At 39.8% G+C, this 19,265-nt stretch overlaps 1 long non-coding RNA gene across 1 annotated transcript; it reads right to left on the reverse strand.

The window, feature by feature from the left end:
- Positions 1-3,277: 3,277 nt before the first annotated feature.
- Positions 3,278-10,483, reverse strand: LOC144456723 (uncharacterized). Its single transcript, XR_013485753.1, has 2 exons — positions 8,601-10,483; positions 3,278-4,958 (listed from the first exon to the last, which is right to left on the reverse strand). It is a non-coding gene; the product is annotated as an uncharacterized LOC144456723 (long non-coding RNA).
- Positions 10,484-19,265: the final 8,782 nt, after the last annotated feature.

Genomic DNA, 19,265 nt, shown 5'->3' on the forward strand with positions numbered 1-19,265 from the left:
ACACAATGCAGCAGGAAGAGCTCTGTCACTTAATTCTCATGTGACACAAGGCATTAGGTATTTACATGTTGGGAGCTTTACTGCTTCCATCCTTTAAAATGTTGAACTGATTTAGAGCCAGTGAGAACAGAAATGGAGTGTCACTGTAAGTGGAGAATGGTCTAGGGGCAATGAGTCAAGCCAGGGACCCTTTAATCCAGGGTCTCTATTGCATGTTTGTACCTTCTAAATCTTATTCAATGATGGTCAAGCAATCAGTGTCCATTCTGAGTGCTTTACCCTCTCTGGACTTCAGTCTCCATGACTCTGCCCTGTAGGTATTGGACTTGATGTACAGCAAAGACCCGTCTTGCTTTAAATAAATGAGCCTATGTCCAATAGGCAGCTAGATGGAGCAGTGGCCAGAGTGTTGGGCCTGAAGTCAGGAAGACCTGAGTTCAAATCTAACCTCAGACAATTACTGGCTGTATGATCCTAGGCAAGTCTTTTAACCTATCTGTCTCAGTTTCCTCATCTGAAAATAGGGATAACAATAGAACCTACCTTTGTTGTGATTGTTGTGAGGATCAGACTAGGTATTTGTAAAGTGCTTAGTGCACTGTTTGATGCATAGTACATGGTAGGTGTTTAAGAAATACTTATTCTTTCCCCCAATAAGGCAATGCCGGTACATAGTACTTCTAGAAATACCTACAAGGTGTTTAAAAAGTCTTAGGTCAGTGCCATCAAAGCTATTAATTTTTTCTCTAAGCCATATTATTTAGTCACAGAGAATGCTCTTATTAGAGCTTTCCTGGGTCCTGGATCCTATCTCCCAACTCCCATCCCCACTGTTGCCTAGAGAACCTTAGGCAAGGCACTCAATCTCTCTGAGTTTTCTGTCAGTCAGTCAATAAACATTTGTAATCACCTACTATGTGTCAGGCAGGGTACTGAGCACTGGGAATACAAGGAGAAACAAAAACAGTCCCTGTTCGAGGAGCTCATGTTCTAATGGAGGAAAAAATACCTGAACAACTCTGTACAAATAAGACATATATATAGTATAAATTGGAGATGATCAAGAGAAGAATGATACTAGCATTATGAGGGATTGGGAATTGCTTCCTGTCCGAGGTGGAATTTTAGCTGGAACTGGAAGGAAGCCCAGAGGTGGAGACGAGGAGGGATAGCATTCCACATATGGAAGACAGCAGAGAAAATACCTGGAGCATCTGTGGAAGGTACAGCAAGGAGACCAGTGTCACTGGATCTCAGAGTAGGTGGATGGGGAGGATGAGGATGATGTAAGGTGTCAGAAGATCACAAACATTAGAGAGTATATCCACACTATGCATAGACAGGCGTGGAAATGCTAAGCTGATGAACAGGCTTCCCACCTGCACAAACAGGGAAAATAACTAATTATCCTGCACCAGGCCTAAGAGAATGCCCATCCAGAGCCAGTAAGAATATGAGATTCCACCCTACAAAGAAGGTCACAGAACTTCCATATAGTTTTCTGCAAAGGAGAGATCTTTCATAGAAAGTGAGACTCCATACAGAACTCTACAAAAAGAAAGGTGGAAGGAAAAGTTTGGGATCTCATTCCGGTTGAAGGAGTATGAAGGTTGGGAGGCATGAGGCTCTAGGGGCAGGGCTGAGCAACCTTCTTGCCCTCCCTCCTTTCATGTACCTGTATAGAAGTCAGAAGAAGTGAAGGGATGGACACAGAAGAGGCACAAGGGCTCTTCCTTAGAGGGCAGAGCACCCCCTCAACCTTTGGGTGAGGTAACCCTCTCCCTCTAGGAGATAGGTACAGGTGTGCTTCTGCCACAGGGCCCAGAAGAGCCAGATGATGGGGAGAAAGGGGAAAGAATTAGGGGAGATAGGTAAGGGAGAGGATGGGGGAGGAAACAGATGAAAAAGGGCTGAGAGGGAGAGAAGATAGGGGGCTTAGGAAAGAAAAAAAGATGAAGAGTGAAGGGAGGGGAAGAGATTGGTAGGGGCAGGGTGGGGGAAGAGATAAACAGAGGAGAGGTTGAAGGGGAGGAGCAGGGAGAAATAAGGAAGAATGTATCGAGATGGGGGTAGGAGGAAGGACATAGATAGCCAGGAAGTGGGGGTGGGAGAGAGACAGGAGAGAGTTTGGGAGGATAGGGGACAGAGTGGGAGAAGAAGATAGGCAGGAGGGTAAGGAATGGAGAGCTGAGGAGTCTGAGGTCTCTTCTCACCCCAGCACCAGCTTTAAATAGTCAATATAAAATAGATCGGGATAAGCCACGGATATTTATGTGTTGTTCCCAGCCTTTAAAATGTTGAGCCTATTCAAAAATCTCTGAGAACAGAAATGGAATTTTCATTGTAAATGGGGAATGTTTTAAGGGCAATGAATCAAGTCTGAAGACCTTTGATTGCAAGGGTCTGTTTTCAGTCTGTACCTTATGAAACTTATTCAATCATAACCAAGCAATTAATCATCCCCATCCTGGTGTTTTCGGGCTTCATTCAGGAGATCTCCATTTTTATTTTGCAGGCATCCTTAATAAATGCTATTTCAATCACTAAAAGGCAAAGTAAAAATTAAAACCAAGGAGGCTGTAAGTAATATCTATTTTAACACTCAAAGGAATCCATGATTTCATCAGCATAACTGTGCCTTCTGATGATGTCGATCCCAATCCCTCCATGCTAAGATGAATATGAAGAAATTCATCACACAGCAGCCACCCTGGAGATGAGCTTATGTGGCCTCATCCAGTCTGATCCCCAATGGCAAGCCCAAAGCCTGGTGGAAACCTTTCCAGCTTGGGAGGAGGACTTGCCAGAATTGTTCTCTCTCTCTCTCTCTCTCTCTCTCTCTCTCTCTCTCTCTCTCTCTCTCTCCCTCCCTCCCTATCCCTCTGTCCTTCTCTCTCTCTGTCTCTGCCTCTCTGTGTGTGTCTCTCCTTTCTTCTTCTTTTCCTCTCTCACTTCTGGAATGATCCCTTAGAGCCCAGGGTCACCCCCAGACTTAAGTAGGTATAAAAGAAAGACTTTAGGGAGCATTCCCACCTCCACTAAATATTTACTAAAGGCCTTCTACATTTCACCCAAAATGTTAAGTGTTTGCCCCACTGTGAAGCATCATGGAGTATAGAAAGAAACAGGATTTGGAATCAGGAAACTTGGGTTCAAATCTAGCTTTTGGAGAATAAACAATTTACTTCACTTCTTCAGGCCTAAATTTCCTCATATTTGAAAGGGGCACAATAATATTTGCATCACATGCCTCATAGAGTCATTAGGAGGAAACCCCTTTGTGGATTTTAAAGCTCAAGATAAATGTGAGTTCTTATCTTTATTGTGAGACATTGAAAGACAAAAAAGGAGTCTAAACAGCAAAGAAATATTTTCTCATAGTCATAAAATGACTTTAAAAAAATAGAACTACCTGAAATGGTCAAAGGATATGAACAGGCAGTTCTCAGATGAAGAAATTAAAGCCATCTACAATCATATGAAAAAATGCTCTAAATTGCTATTGATTAGAGAAATGCAAATCACCACAACTCTTAAGTACCACATCACATCTATCAGATTGGCCAACGTGACAAAACAAGAAAATGATAAATATTGGAGAAGATTTGGGAAAATTGGAACACTAATGCATAGTTGGTGGAGTTGTGAAATGATCCAACCATTTTGGAGAGCAATTTGGAACTATGCCTGAAGGGCTATAAAAATGTGAATACCCTTTGACCCAGAAATAGCACTTCTAGGGCTGTATCCCAAAGATACCATACAAATGGGAAAAGGACCCACATGTACAAAAATATTTATAGGAGCTCTTTTTGTGGTGGCAAAGAATTGGATATTGAGGGAATGCCCATCAATTGGGTAATGGCTGAACAAGTTGTGGTATATGAATGTAATGGAATATTATTGAGCTGTAAGAAATGATGAGCAGGCAGACTTAGAAAAACCTGGAAAGACTTATATAGACTGATGCTGAGTGAAGTGAGCAGAACCGGGAGAACATTATACAGTCACAGCCACATTGTACAATGACTAATGTTGATAGACTTAGCCCTTCTCAGCAATGCAAGGATCTAAGACATCTCCAAAAGTCTCATGATGGAAAATGCTATCCACATCCAAAGAAAGAACTATGGAGTTTGAATGCAGATTGAAGCATACTATTTGCTCTTTTTTTCTCCTGTTTTTTTTTGTTTCCTCTTTTTTGTGGTTCTTCCTATTGGTTCTAATTCTTCCTTGCAACATGAATAATGTGAAAATATGTTTAATAGGAATGTATATGTACAGCCTATATCAGATTGCTCACCATCTTGGGAAGGGAGGGGGAGAAAAATTTAAAACTCAAAAGCTTATGGAAGTGATTGTTGATAACTCAAAATAAATTAATAAAAAAAGGAAAAATAGAACTATCTGAAGGTATGTTGATAAATAAATACACCTATCATATTAGGTGATTTATCAACTTCCCAGGTGGGGAGGCAGGCTTGTTAGTCCCAGGTTACTGATATGGAGGAAAAGAACCTTACCACTGTGAGAGACTCACTCTCTATCATGTTTCCAGTACTTAGCACTGGCACATAGTGGGCATTTAATTAATGCTTATTGAATTGAATTGGTAAGAAAACATTTTTATCTGGGGCTAGACCTGAGCAAGTCTCTCAGCCCAGCACTCTGTCCACCTTGCAGAAAAGGAAGCCAGAAAATGGAAATGGAAAGAATCACCACAAAATAACAAAAGAGGCTTGTTGTAAAATTACAAAGAATAGGCATGACCCCAAAGAAGAGAAATGAGAAGACACTTCCATCCAACTCCTTTGCAGAAGTGCAAGGTCCATGGCTGGAGGGCATCGCATATATTTTCAGGCTTTTTTGATGTTTTGATGACTGTTGCTTATTTTTTCTTTTCTTCCTCTATTTTCATTTTTTCTTTTAAAAGATACATTGTTCTATGGAATAGCTCTCTGAGGGGAAAAAAAAGGAAGGAGAGGGGTGTTGGGAGAAATTATGGTGATAAAAAACAAGATAGCAATAGAATTTTTTAAAAAGAGCCAAGTCAGAAGAGCTAGAATAGTTGAATAGCTATCTCCCCAAGCTATTGTCTTATATCTCTCTGTCTCCCTTTTTCAGCCAAACTCCTAAAAAAGCTGACTGCACTCACTGCCTCCACTTTCTCACCTCCCACTCATTTCTCAACCCTTTGCAATCTGGCTTCTGATACAACCATTGACTAACATCTTTTTCCAAGGTCATTGATCATCTCTTTTAAAAAATAAGACTGATATCTTCTTTTTATATCACTTTAATTACAAATGAATCCCTCCCTTCTCCTCTACTCTCATGAACCGCCCCTTGTGAAAAAGCCAGGAAAAAAAAAAGGACTGGGGGGGGGAAATAGTTCATCAAAATTAACTAAAACATTTCAGGCAACAGCTGGTTAGGAAGCATTTATTAGGCACCTAGTATGTGCCAGCCAGTGTGCTAAGCACTGAAGATACAAGGAACTCACAGTCTAATGGGGAGACAGCATGCAAACAATTATGTACCAGCAAGATACATAAATTGGAGCTAACCAACAGAGGAAAAGCAGTAAAATTGAGGGGGGTGAAGGAAAACTTCCTGCAGAAGGTAAGAATTGAGCTGAGATGTAAAGAAAGACAGCAAAGCTAAGGGGCAATGATGAGGAGTGAGAGCATTCCAGACATGGGGGACAGCAAATGAAAATGTCTGGAGAGTGGAGATGGGGAGTCTTGAGCTAAAATCATAGGGTGGACACTTGAGAAATTTATTATGGAATTAAAGTGTTTTTAAGAGAAAAGAAAAAAGTATAAAGCAATGTATAAATGTCAGCTACTATTATTTTGGAGAGCAATATAATATGGTAAAAAAAAATGCCACTAAATTTGTGGTCATACTTGTGCCATTACTTACAAGTATTCCATTTACATTTCCTTGGGCTCTGAATTTCCTTTACATGTTCATAATCTTTTATCTTTACATCTCTCCCTAAGCCTCACTCTTTTTAAATCTACTTTCAATCTATTCTTTATCTTAACCATGATATATATCCATCCCTCAGGCTGGACCACTACTCCTGCTCTGACTATACCCTCCTCTCTTCTCAATCTTGTCCCTAGAGTGAACAAGATCAACTTTACACCATCTTCTATTTCTTTTGTCCTATCATACATCATGCTTTTCTCAAACCCAATCCTGAGGTACTCTTACCATCTACTTCCTTCCTACACATATGCTGCTGAATGGAACTAAAGGAAATCATGAAACTCACATGGTCTACTGCATATTTTTGCTGGCTAATCTTGACTGGGCCTTCACTACAGCAAGGCAATCCTACTATTCTTCCCTAAGTGATTCCCTATCCAACTCACAGCAGCTATTCCAAACCTTTATTTCTCTCTTCAAGCTTCTCATGCCTCTCCATCACTCTACTCTCAGCTGAGAACTTCACTTCTTAATTCACTGGAAATCTATCTTCAAAACAGCCACTTCCACTCCTCTTAATTCTCTTACAAATCATCTACCATCAGACTACCAACCTCATCATTCAATGAAAACAGTTCTTTCCAAAATTACCACTACCAAACCTCTTCTTCATTTTCATCCATCCTGGCCTCTTTGCATCATTTGACACTGTTGACCACTTCTCTTTCAGGGTTCACTGTCTTCTGGGTTTTATGACTCATCTTTCTCATGGTTCTCCTCCTACTCATCTAACAATTTCTCTTCAGTCCCTTTTGCTGGGTCTTCATTTGTGGCACACCCATCAAATTTACTTGTCCCTCAAGGCTCTGTCTTGGGTCCTCTTTTTTTTTTTGTTTTTATCTCTGCACTCTCTCACTTGATGATTTCATCAGCTCCTATGAGTTCAACTATCATCCCTATATCTATTTATCTAATCCTCATCTTGCTGTCCTGAGTTTCAGTCCCATAATACTACTTGCCTACCAGATATTTCAAGCTGAATTTTCCATAAACATCTCAAACTCAATATGTCCACCTCATCCTCTTTCTCCCCAAACACCCCCATCTTCTGAACTTCCCTATTACAGTCAAGGGCACCACCATCCTCCCAGTCACCCAGTTTTGCAATCTTGGTGTCACCACCCTTGGCTCCTCTCTCTTGATCTCCCCACATATCCAATCAATTTAGTCAAATCTTGTAACCCTTTTCTCTACAACATCTTTCACATATGCTCCCTTCCTTCTAATGACAGAGCCAAGAACCTAAATTAGGTCATGTAGCTGACTCCTGCATCCACTATAATGTTTAATCTCCGGTGAGGCTAAAAAGAGAGAAAAAGAAAGAGAGAGAGAGAGAGAGAGAGAGAGAGAGAGAGAGAGAGAGAGAGAGAGAGAAAGAGAGAGAGAAATCATGCAGACCAGGGAGTAGCAAGTTATGAACAAGCTCCGTTTATTGATCTGAGGGTTAGGGTTATTATATCCCATTCATGGGAACAGAACCCAGAGTGGAAAAAGCCAAGTATCAACAATTAATTTTTCTCATGGTAACGGTAACTGAGGGGGTTTTCCCCCCAGAGTCGTCTCCTCGCTTCCCAATTATCTTTCAAGGTTTACTGAAAATCCTTCATCCTCTCAAGGGACAGACAGCGCCTGGAAGAGGTCGGAGAGCCTATGTTCTGACCTAGACAGTTCTTAGATAATGGACAGGAACGGGAACATCCCGACATGACCTATATCCTCAAAGCCATCAGTGCAAGCCCTCAACAAGGTCATTGTTACTTCCCACCAAAAATATTTCAATAGCCTCTTAATTGCACTCCTCAACTCGTGTCTCCACATTTCAATTTGTCCTTCATCCAGCTTCCAAAGTGACTTTTTCAAATGGTAGGTTTGGCAATATCATCCTACTCCAGTGGCTGTTCCTTACCTCCAGAGTCAAATCTACAGCCCTTTTCCATTTGAAACTCTTAACAACTTTTCCTACCTTTCCAATCTTTTTATAGACTATTTCCTCCATCAACTCTATGATACAGACATACTGGCTTGCTTGCTGTTCCTAGCCTAGAATTCTATATCTCCTATCTTTGTGACTTTGCACTGTGTGTTTGCCATTCTTGAAATGTTCTCCCTCTCAACATCTGACTCTTAGAATCCCTGGTTTCCCTTTAGGACTTAGTTCAAGTCCCTCCTGGTGCTATGTTCATTTTCTAGAGTTACCTGCCTTTTACTTTACAATTATCTTCTATGTACTGCTTTATATATGTTCTCTCACCAATTTGAATGTAAGCTCCTTGAGGGCAAAACTTACTTTTACTTTTTCTTTTCTTTGTATCTCTAGCAGTTAATATAGTCCTGGAACATAGTAAGTGCTTAATAAATACTTATTGATTGATTCTGAGGTTAGAGTCAACTTTGAAGGTTCAGTGGTAACTCCCTGGCTGTTGTAACACGTGAGATTCTGAAGATATACACAATAATGTCACATGTGTTTGAAAAGAGCAAGAGGGGCAGGGATCATTTGCCATAAGATTAGAAACATATGAACCTGGGGCCAATCCCAGACATATCAATCAATAAGTAAGCATTTTATCATTTAAAATGGGGAAGACTTTGGTGTTACTTACATGTTGAATGAGGCCTGGACCTGTAGGGATCCAAGAATTTCCTTTAAAGGAAAACAATCTGGGGCGGAGCCAAGATGGCAGAGTGAAAGCAGCAACTTCCTTGAGCTCTCCCCCAGACCTCTCCAAATACCTATAAAAAATGGCAGAACCCACAAAAAGACAGAGTGAAACAAATTTCCAGCCCAAGACAACCTGGATGATTGATCAGAAAGGTATATCGCGCTGGGCTGGGAGCTCAGTGAGGCATGGGCGTGCAGGCGCAGCAAATCTGGAGCAGGCCTCAGAGGACTGAATGGTGGGCAGCTGTGGTGGTTTCCAGACTCCTCAATCCACGAATGCCAAAGACAACTTGGAAGTTCAGAGGGAAAAGTCTGTTTCTGCAGTGCTGAGAGAAGAAGGCGGGGTCTCAGCTCCAGTTCCCCCAGAACACTGCCCTGGGGTGGGCAGCTGCTTTCTGAGCTTCTGGCCTGAGACTGAGGGGGAATTGAGTGGCTGATCAGAGGGGGATTGCAGGGATGTCTCTGCTGGTGGTGAGGCAGGAATCTCTTGCTTTGCCTATGATTGGATCTAGGTCACAGTTCTGGACGTGGGTCCTGAGGTGAGGAGGAGCGCTGTCACGGTGAAGCTTGTAGTGGCTGTGCACAGGAAACCTTCTTCACAGTTCCAGGACAGAAAGGAGTGCTTGTGGTCACTAATAGACCACAGCACAGGCCAGGAAAGGAGTAAACACCTTGCCCCTTATCATACCACCTTGCAAGAACTGAAAATTTACAGGTCCCTACAAGTATCTCTGAAAACAGCTATATACTTCTATCATCTGCTTCCTCTGTTCATCCTCACCTGCTATGGAATGGTACTACAGGAAGTCTTAACCTGTTATCTAGATTCAGTACAAGTTTATCTTATCTAATCCCTACTGGGCCTTCACCAAAGCAAGGCAATCAAACCTTTTACTCCTACTTAACTGATTATCTATCTTGCTCTCCACAATGACTGGTCCAAAACTCTTCTCTCTTCAAGACTCTAACAGGATTCCTTAAAACCAGCCTTTCATCTGAACTCTTCATGTCATCTTTTATCCCCATAAAATTGAGGCTTCCTTGCCAAGAGCTCCTTCTCTTCCTCCTTGTCCCCATTCACACCTCTTCTTTCTCATCTCACAATCCCATGACATCATTCCCCACCTTTTACTCCTTTTAGTCTACTCTCTCCTGAAAAGTTGAGTCTCTGATGGAGTCAAAGAGAAGAGACTTCTACATATTCTATGCTGAGGGCCCTTCTTGTGGACAGTTGTGTCGTACTTTTTGTGACCCTTTGGGGTTTTCTTGGCAACAATACTGGAGTGGTTTTCCATTTCCTTCTCCAGCTCATTTTATAGATGAGGAAACTGAGGCAAACATGGTTAAGTGACTTGCCCAAGGTCCACCCACTGTGCCACTTAGCTTCCCTCACCCTAGCTAAAGGAGCTCTGGAATTCACCAGATGACTCAACACCAAAAGGGCTTGGTGCTTCCATATGAAGAAACCATTCTTTTATTGGCCACTGAACAAGAAAAGCTGCTGATTCAGTGGGCCTTGAAATACAAATGACCCTCAGCCCCTCTCTCTCCTCCCATCTGCTGAACATGACAGGACTCTTAGAACTTCTCTCCAGTAGGACGAGGATGGGGGTAGTGCTGGTGGTGTCATTTACCCAGTGGCATGATGACTTTTTCCACATGGCAGCTAGAACGGTGGTTTAGCTAGGTGAGCCTGGGCCTCTGACAACAACTTCTGTGTTTCTTTGTTTGATCATAGCTGACTAAACAGGGATCCCAAGATGGATGGGTCCAGTCTTGCAGGCAACCCACTGAGTTCAAGGCAGTCAGGTGGCACAGTGGATAGAGTGCTGAGCCTGGAGTCAAAAAGACATGAGTTCAAGTTTGGCCTCAGACATTTACTAACTGTGTGATCCTGGCAGGGAAATGAGAGTGCAGCCTGCATAGGAAATGGAATGTTGTGTCACCTGAGCAGCTAGTAAGCCAGGTCTTTTTGTTGTTATTCGGTCATGTCTAACTCTGTGACCCCATTCGGGGTTTCTTAGCAAAGATATTGGACTGGTTTGCCATTTCCTTCTCCAGCTGTTTGTCTCAGTTTCCTCCTCTATAAAATGGGGATAATAATAGCACCTACATCTTCAGGTTGGTGTGAGGACCAAATAAGATAATATTTATAAAGCACTTAGCACAATGCCTGGCACATAGTAGATGCTATATAAATGCTGGCTGTATTCAAGGGTTCTAGAGTTCCTGGATCCCTCAGTTAGAGCTAACTGATGGCAAGTGTAATTTCTGAGTTGGAGAGTATGAACACTGAAAGAGGGAGGCACTCAATCCCTCATTTGGCTTAAGAGAAGCCAGGCATCAGAGGGAGTTGGTTGGACAGTGTAGGTGAAATGCTGATTCAAAGGTTTCACAAAATGCTTCATGTTTCAATGTTTTCTTCATCGACATCCTTTGGAGAGCATAACAGGAGCTAGTTATAAAGTAACGTATTCTGTTTTGAGTCTTCATTAGTGTGAATATTTTGTGTTTAGGATTTTTTATATGGAGAAAATAAATAGCTGTAATATACCTGAATAACACTGCACATTGAGTGCTTCTCTACTTCTACCTTTGAGAACAGATGTGAGTCAAAACCTAAGCTTTAAGCAATTTTCTCCAAGCCTCTCAGGTGGCTGTAGAGCCAAATAGCGTGGGAAAAAGAAAGCCTAATATATAGAACTTAGCTCACAAGAAGCTTGAGTCTATTTGGGACAAATGTGTACATGTAAAAGTAAATAAAATATATATTCAAAGTAATTTGATGGTGGAGGGCACAGGCACTGGCAGCTTAGGGGAGGTGTCATAGGAAAGGTGGTGCTTAGCTGAGCTCTGAGGGAAACTTTGGATTCTAAGAGGCTGAGCGTAGGAGGGTATGTATTCCAAGCATGGGGGAGGAAGGGAAGTGATGGCTGGAAACTGACAAGTGGCAATTACTTAAATGAACTTGGCAGAATTAGTTCAGAGAAGAGAGACCTTATAGAGAACATAGTAAAAGTCCTCAGTTATTCAGAAGGACCTTGCATGGAAGATATATCAGGCTTGTCAGACTTGACTCTGGAAGACAGAATGAGGAGCAATAGGTCTGTGTTCCAAACGTAAAAGATTTTTGGCTTGATACATGAAAAAATTGCCCAACATTTAAAGTTGTACTCCAAGGGTAGTACATTCCCTATCTTTGGAGGCTTCCCTACTGAGACTGATTAACCGCTCACTGGGTGGCTCACTTGATAGGGTGCCAGACCTGGAGTCGAGAAGGCTCATCTTCATGAGTTCAAATCCAGTCTCAGACACTTACTAGCTGTGTGACCTTGGCCAAGTCACTTAACCCTGTTTGTCTCAGTGTCCTCATCTGTAAAATGAGCTGGGGAAGGAAATGGCAAACCACTCCAGTATGTTTGCCAAGAAAACTTCAAATGGGATCATGAGGAGTTGGCCATGACTGAAAAAATGTCTGAATGACAACAAAAAAACTAGATATCCCCCTCAAATGTTCCAACTCCTAAATCTGATCATTCTTGTGGTATATCTTTAGGTAAGTCATTCCCTTTCTCTGAGTCTTTTCTTCATCCATAAAATGAGGGAGTTGGATGAAATAACCTCTAAAGTCCCTTCTAGCTCTATCAGTCTGCATAAATTCCTTTTTTTTTTCTTCACAAAAAATTGCTTTTCATATTGAGCTTAGACTATTGTAAGAGATTCCTAACTGGTCTCTGTTTTCAGTTTCCTCCTGTGCTAAACTGTCTTTGACCTCCCTGCATAAGTAATTTTCCCCTCACTGTGCTCCAACTATGTCATACTTGTGCTCAAATCTCAGTTAATAATTGGTTGTTAATATGAGAGAGAAATAATAATTTCTTTCACTGGGAATACAAATACACAGAAATGAAAGAACCCAGAGAAAGAAAAGCAAAAAAACCCCAAAACTTTGTAAGAATATATGCTCATTATGTAAGCAAAACCTACAGACAGGATGTGTACAGACAGCCTGAGTAAGGAGCCTAGATTTCCCAAAAGAACACAAAAAGACAAAAAACCTGAACACCATAATGAAAAAAAATATAAAAGTTCCCAGAATTTCTGAACATAGAAAATGAAATTCCAATGAATTCACCGACTGTCTCCAGGAAAACAATAACAACTGATGCTGCAAACGTCGACACATGATAGCTAAATGTAACAATTCAAAAACAACAAGTTCTGCAAGTGGTCGGGAGAAAAACCTTCAAACACAAAGGAAAGGACATTGGAATGACGCAAGACTATTCTGCACCCACTAGAAAGAAGAGAATGGAATGATGTGTTCTGAGCAGCACTGGAGCTCAGGTTGCAGCTCAGGGTGACCTATCATGCAAATATGAGCTTAAATATACAGGATAAAAGAAGAATATTCAATAATAAAGATGAGTTTTTAGAAAGAAAACCAGAACTGAAGAGATTATTGGCTTCTTGAATACTCCAAGCAAGAGAAATATGGAAGGAATGAATAAAGGCAGACAGCAACAGCAATAGGGGGACAACAGAAAGACCATTAAGAGCCTTCTTTCTAAAAGTACACAAGGAGGCAGGAGTGAATGCAGAAATATGGTAGAGGGAACAGTGAAGAGGGGGATGGGAGCATTATGGACAAAACCTGGTGACACCATGCCTACAGGTGAATGCTTCTTTTGTGGAACCACATTTCAACATGGGAAGGTACATGAAAAGAGAAGGAGTATAGGGAATTGAGAAGGGTAAGAGATGTACCAGGGTCAAATCAAGGGATATCAATGAGAGGAAGGTGACTTTTGTGGTCTCAGAAAGAGAAGAGCCTCTAGGGGAGTGGGTGAGGAGTAGGGGAGAAAGATTGAAAACTGGAGGAAAGGAAGGAGGATTTACTTTAGAAGTGTGGGGGGTTCACTGATGAATGCTTCTATGGGTGAAGAGAGTTGAGGACTTTACACTGGATGAAGCCTGGGGGAATCTGGTGCCTGAAAATTTGCTTGCTCTGGGATTAGGAGAGTAGAAATCCCTGGGGGCCACTGGTAGCTGGAGGAATAAGATCATGGACACAGGGAGGATACTTCGTAGACAAAGTAGGGGGGAAAAGGTCAACAAGAGATGGTATATTTGGGCGGGAGAGGGAGGAGGTGCCTTACCCTGGGCCAGTCCCCTCTCTGATACCTGCAATAATAGACATTGTTCAGAGAATGAGGCACAATGGAAAAGAAGAATCCATGGGGTAAGCCCTACAAGGCAATGGCAGAAAGGGCCTACAGGACAGAGCCTAGAATGGCTACCTAGATATCTGTGTTTGCACGAAAGAAAACAGAACAAAAAGACACCAGATGATTACTGGGGTCATGATCAGAGAATAAGAGTCTAGAGTAAACAGAAAGAGAACATGGATAATGAAGACAGTGAAAGAAATCTTTTCTGGAAAAAACCCCTAATGAACAGGACTAGCTGAAGGGGAGGAAAAGGAGGGAGAATTTACCTAAGAGGAAAAATTAAGAGGAAGAAATACATAACCAGATGAAAACAGGAGACAGGAACTAATAAACAAAACCCCGAAGAGAAAAAACGGTAACAAACAAGAAGAGAGGGTGGGGTCAGGGGGAGGGGAAGAGAGCTGATGGAAACAGCTTAAAAACAGCTAAAAAAAAAGATTAAAGTAACCGAAGAAACATAATGTTATGTTTACAGCAGAAGTGGGGGAAAATCAAAACCAGAAAAAAAACAATTTTAAAGACAGATGGAGGAAAATATAGACCTAACTATTTTCACTTTAAGTGTGAATAGATTAAACAATACAATAAAAAGAGTAACAGGATAGATAAGAAAGCAAAACCTACAATTTCTTGCTTAAATTTTTTTTTAAAAAAAACAAAGATATACACAAAATAAAACTGAGGGGATAGAAAAAAATTTACTTTGCATCAAGTGAATAAAAAAAAAGGTGTTGCCATCATACTGTTGGAAAAGCAAAAGCAAATATCCAAAAAGTAAAAAGACAAAAGAGGAAACAATATTATGCTGAAAGGAATCTTGGATAACAAACCAATATCAGTAATAAACTTATATGCTGCAAATGTCTTAGTATCCAAATTTATAAATGAAGCATATGATCTTCAAAAAGATATGAGCAATAACACAATAGTAACAGGAGACTCCAATATCCCTCAATCAGTTTTGAATAAGTCCAATATAAAGATAAAGAAAAAGAAAAATATGGGACTGAATGCATTCTAGAGCAACTAGAGGAAAAAAAAACCCATGGCATTTTCTAAATGGGACAGCAAAAATATATACATATTTTTCAGCACCACATGGAACTTTTACAAAAATTGACTATATATAGGGTACAAAGATATTACAAACAGATGTGAAAAGACAGACCATAAAGCAATAAGAAAAGAAATCGGTTCAGGGACCACAAACAAAAGATATAGACCCAAATGGAGACCTAATACTGAAATCTTATATAATGAATGGGTCAAATAACAAATCGTAGAAATGATTGATAACTATGTAAAAGAAAATGATAACAATGAAACAACACACCAAAATTTCTAGGATGCAGCTAAAGTACTTCTCAGAGTGGAGGGGGAGGAAATAATATCTTTATAATTATACATTAATAGAATAAAAAAAGAAAATTAATGAATTGAATGTGCATTTTTAAAAAAAAAATTAGCAAGGATGCCTATTCTCACTATTATTTGGTATAGTTCTAGAAATGCTAGCGATAACATTAAAACAAAAGAAAGGAAATAAAAGAATAATGATAGGTAAGAAGGAGATAAAATTATCTCTGTTTATTGGTGATATGGTGGTTTACTTGGAAAACCCCAGGGAACCAGCAAAGATACTATTTGAGATAAGCAATAGCTTCTGCAAAATTGCTGGCTAACAAAATAAATCCTCAAAAATCAACGGCATTCCTATATAATAATAATGATACACAAGAAGCAAGAATAGAAAGGGAAATTCCATTCCAAATAACTACAAAATAAATAAAATACCTGGAGATCAACCTCCTAACACAAAAAAAAGGATGTGTAAATGCAATTGCAAAATGCTCCTGAAAGAACTGAAAAACAACCTTAATAGCTGGAGGACTATTCATTGCTCATGGATAGACCATGTCAATATAATAAAAAAAATGACAATACTACCAAATTTAATTTACACTTTTAATGCTATACCAATCAAATTATCAAGGGGATACTATGCCGAGCTTGATAAAATAATGACAAAATTCATTTGGAAAAGCAAAACATCTGGAATATTAAGGAAAATGATGAAATGAAGTAAAGACAAAAGTGGGAATAGCACTTCCAGACTTTAGACTATATTACAAAGCAACAGTCGTCAAAGCCTGGTTAAAGTACTGGTTAAAGAATAGAGAGACAGATCAATGGATCAGGCTAAACAATGGAGATTCAGAAACAAAAAACTCAATAACTCAGTGTTTGATAAAGTGGAAAATATGTTACTGAGGGGGAAACTCCTTATTTAATAAAAACTGCTAGAAAACTTGAGAACAGTTTGGCTGAAATTAGGTTTAGAGTACCATCTCATACTATATCTCACAAAACATTCTAAATGGATACCTGACCTTAATATGAAAGACCATACTATTTAAAAAACAATTAGAAAAGAAACAGATCCTACCCTTCTCACAGCTATGGGTAAGAGATATATTCTTATCCAAACAAGAGATAGGGGCAATTACAAAAGATAAAATAGAGACCTTTGATTGTTGAAACTGAAAAGCTTTTTCATAGACAATATTAATGCACCCAGGATAAGAAAGGAAGTAGTTAAATGGGGAAGAAAAAATTCTGTAACAAATTTCTCAGATAAAATTTAGTATCCAAGATACATAAACAATTAACAAATACATATGACTAAAACCATTCCCCAACAGTCAAAGGACATGAATCAACAATTCGCAAAAGAACTGCAAAGTATTCACAATCACATTTTTAAACAATGCTCCACATCACTAATTATAAGAGAAATGCAAATCAAAACAACTCTAAAGTTTCACCTCACATCCTACAAATTGTCAAAAAATGACCAAAAAAAAGGGCAACAGCCAATTTTGTCAGGAGTATGGGAAGATAGACACACTAGTACATTGTTGGTGGAGCTTTGAAATGGTATAACCATTTTGGGAAGCGATTTGGAATTATGCAAATAAAATGACTGAAATGTTTATACCCTTTGAACCAGAGACTCCATTACTGGGCTTATTCCTCAAAGAAGGAACCAATAAAAAAAAAAAGTCCCCATATACTCCAAAATATTTATAATAGCACTTTTTGTGGTAGCTAAGAATTGGAAACAAAATTGCTGCCCATCAACTGGGGAGTGGCTAAACAAATTATGATACATGAATGTAATGGAATATCACTGTGTTAGAGAAAATGATGTGCAATAAATGCAGAGAAGCTTGGAAAGACCTATAGGAACTAATGCAAAGTAAAGTTAAGTAGAGCCAAGAAAATAAGATATGCAGTAACTACAACAATTTAAATGGAAAGAAAAATCAAATCAAAAAATTTAAACTGAATATAATGAAATCATAAAGATTAAGTGGAACTCAAATGAAGAGATATGAGAAAACACTCCCAACCTACCCTTTGTGGAGGTATGAGGTCCACATGTGTTACACATTATACATTTTTTCAATCTTGATGTATAGATCAGTTATGCAGACTTTTTCCCTCTCTAAAAAAATACTGTTTGTCATTTGAGATGGTTCTTGAGGAGGGAGAGAAGGAGGGGAGGGGTGCATGGGAGAAATAGAAAACATCAGTAAAAAACAATTAAAAAAAACTTTAAAAATCATCTTTCCCTTCCTCCTTGCTCAGGTCCTATCTGTCTCTCCTTAAGCACTATTATATGAATCAAGTCCCAACCATTTTTCTTCTATTTGTCAAACACAGTAATGAAGAGGTAAAGAAGACGTCATCAGGATAGCTTCCCTTAGACGCCCCTTTTAAACCTGGTTAATGGCAAAGGTACACTGTTGATCTAAAATCTCATAACCTCTCTAATCCTCCTAATAGTCCTCAGCTTCTAGAATCCAACCCATTTCCCACATAGGAGGGAAGAACATTGTCTACTCAAAAGAAGAAGTGTAATCTATCAAGAACCAAATAAAAAATATTCCATAACACAAATGAGCACAGACATGCAAATTAAAATAGATCTGAAGTTTTTTCTCATCCTCAGCAATTTGGAAAAACTTATAAAAGGTAGAAATGTTTTGGAGAGGCTGTGAGAAGACTGACATATTGATACACTGTTGTCTGCACAATCCAATCATTCTAGACAACAGTTCTGAATTATGAGCGGGGGGAACCACTAAATGAAATACATCTTTTTACGCAGAAATCTTGTTGCTGGCCACATACTATAAAGAGGTCAAGAATAGAAAGAATATATTAAAATATTCATAGCAACACCTTTGTGATATTCAAAAAAAGGCCTGGAAACAAAGTGATTGTCCATCAACTGGGAAAAGGCTGAATAAACTGCAGCATATTAATGTAATGAAATATTGTCTTGTCATAGAAAACAACAAATATGAGGAATACAGAGAAACTTGGGAAGGAGGCAATATGTTTTAATGGAAAGAATTCTGGATTTGAGTCCAGGGACCTGAATTCAAATCTTGACTCTGCAATATTATTTCCCACCTAGCTATACTTCACCAGATTTCGTCATGCTCTCTGGAATCTCATCTCCATGCAAGATCACAGCAACCCTGAAATCCTGAAAAATCCTCAGTACCTTACGCTCCTGTGGTCCCTCCCTCCCTCCCTCTGATTGGAGACAGTAGTTGGGGTGGCCGGTGGAGTGCTCCTCCTAGATTCTCCATTTAAGGAAGGAGCCCAGGGCAGCCACTTCATCCTTTCCCACCTAGCTGCTCTCCTGGGCTTCATCAAACCCCCAAGCCAGATACCCTCTCCAACCTCACTTTTCAGCTTCTTTGTATGTATTGTCTTCTCCCATTAGATTTAAATCCCTTGAGGGAAAGGACTATGCTTTATTTTTCTTTGTATCACTAATGCTTAGCCCAGTACCTGGCACATATTAGGCACTTAATAAATGCTTATTAATGTCTGATTGATTGCAACTTATTACTTGGATGATCTTGGGCAAGACACAACCTCTCTAGACCTTGTTCCTTCACCTATAAAATAAGGGTGTTGGACTAGATGACCCACAAGGGTTCTTCTTGTTCTAAACCTGTCTTCTTCTGGTTTATGATCATCATACTTGAATGAACTAATGCAATACAAAGTAAGAAAAACAAGAAGAATAATTTGTGTAATTAGCAGACTAATATAAAGGAAAACATTGAAAGTCATCAGGATTATGATCAATGCAGTGGCCAGGCATGGCTTCAGAGAACTGATAACAAAGCATGTCTTCTCCCAATTGGCAGAGAGGAAAGAAATGATCTTTTGGTACAGAATGAGGGATAGGTTGTCAGATATGAGCAATGTGTTGCTTGCAATCTGTATTGCTTAACCCAGCTTCTTTGTTACAGGGGAAGGGTGAAATAGGGCAGCAAGGTGGTTCAGTG

This window comes from Phascolarctos cinereus, unplaced genomic scaffold (genome assembly GCF_003287225.1).
Source record: "Phascolarctos cinereus isolate Bilbo 61053 unplaced genomic scaffold, phaCin_HiC Scaffold_4;HRSCAF=312, whole genome shotgun sequence".
Classification (NCBI taxonomy): domain Eukaryota; kingdom Metazoa; phylum Chordata; class Mammalia; order Diprotodontia; family Phascolarctidae; genus Phascolarctos; species Phascolarctos cinereus.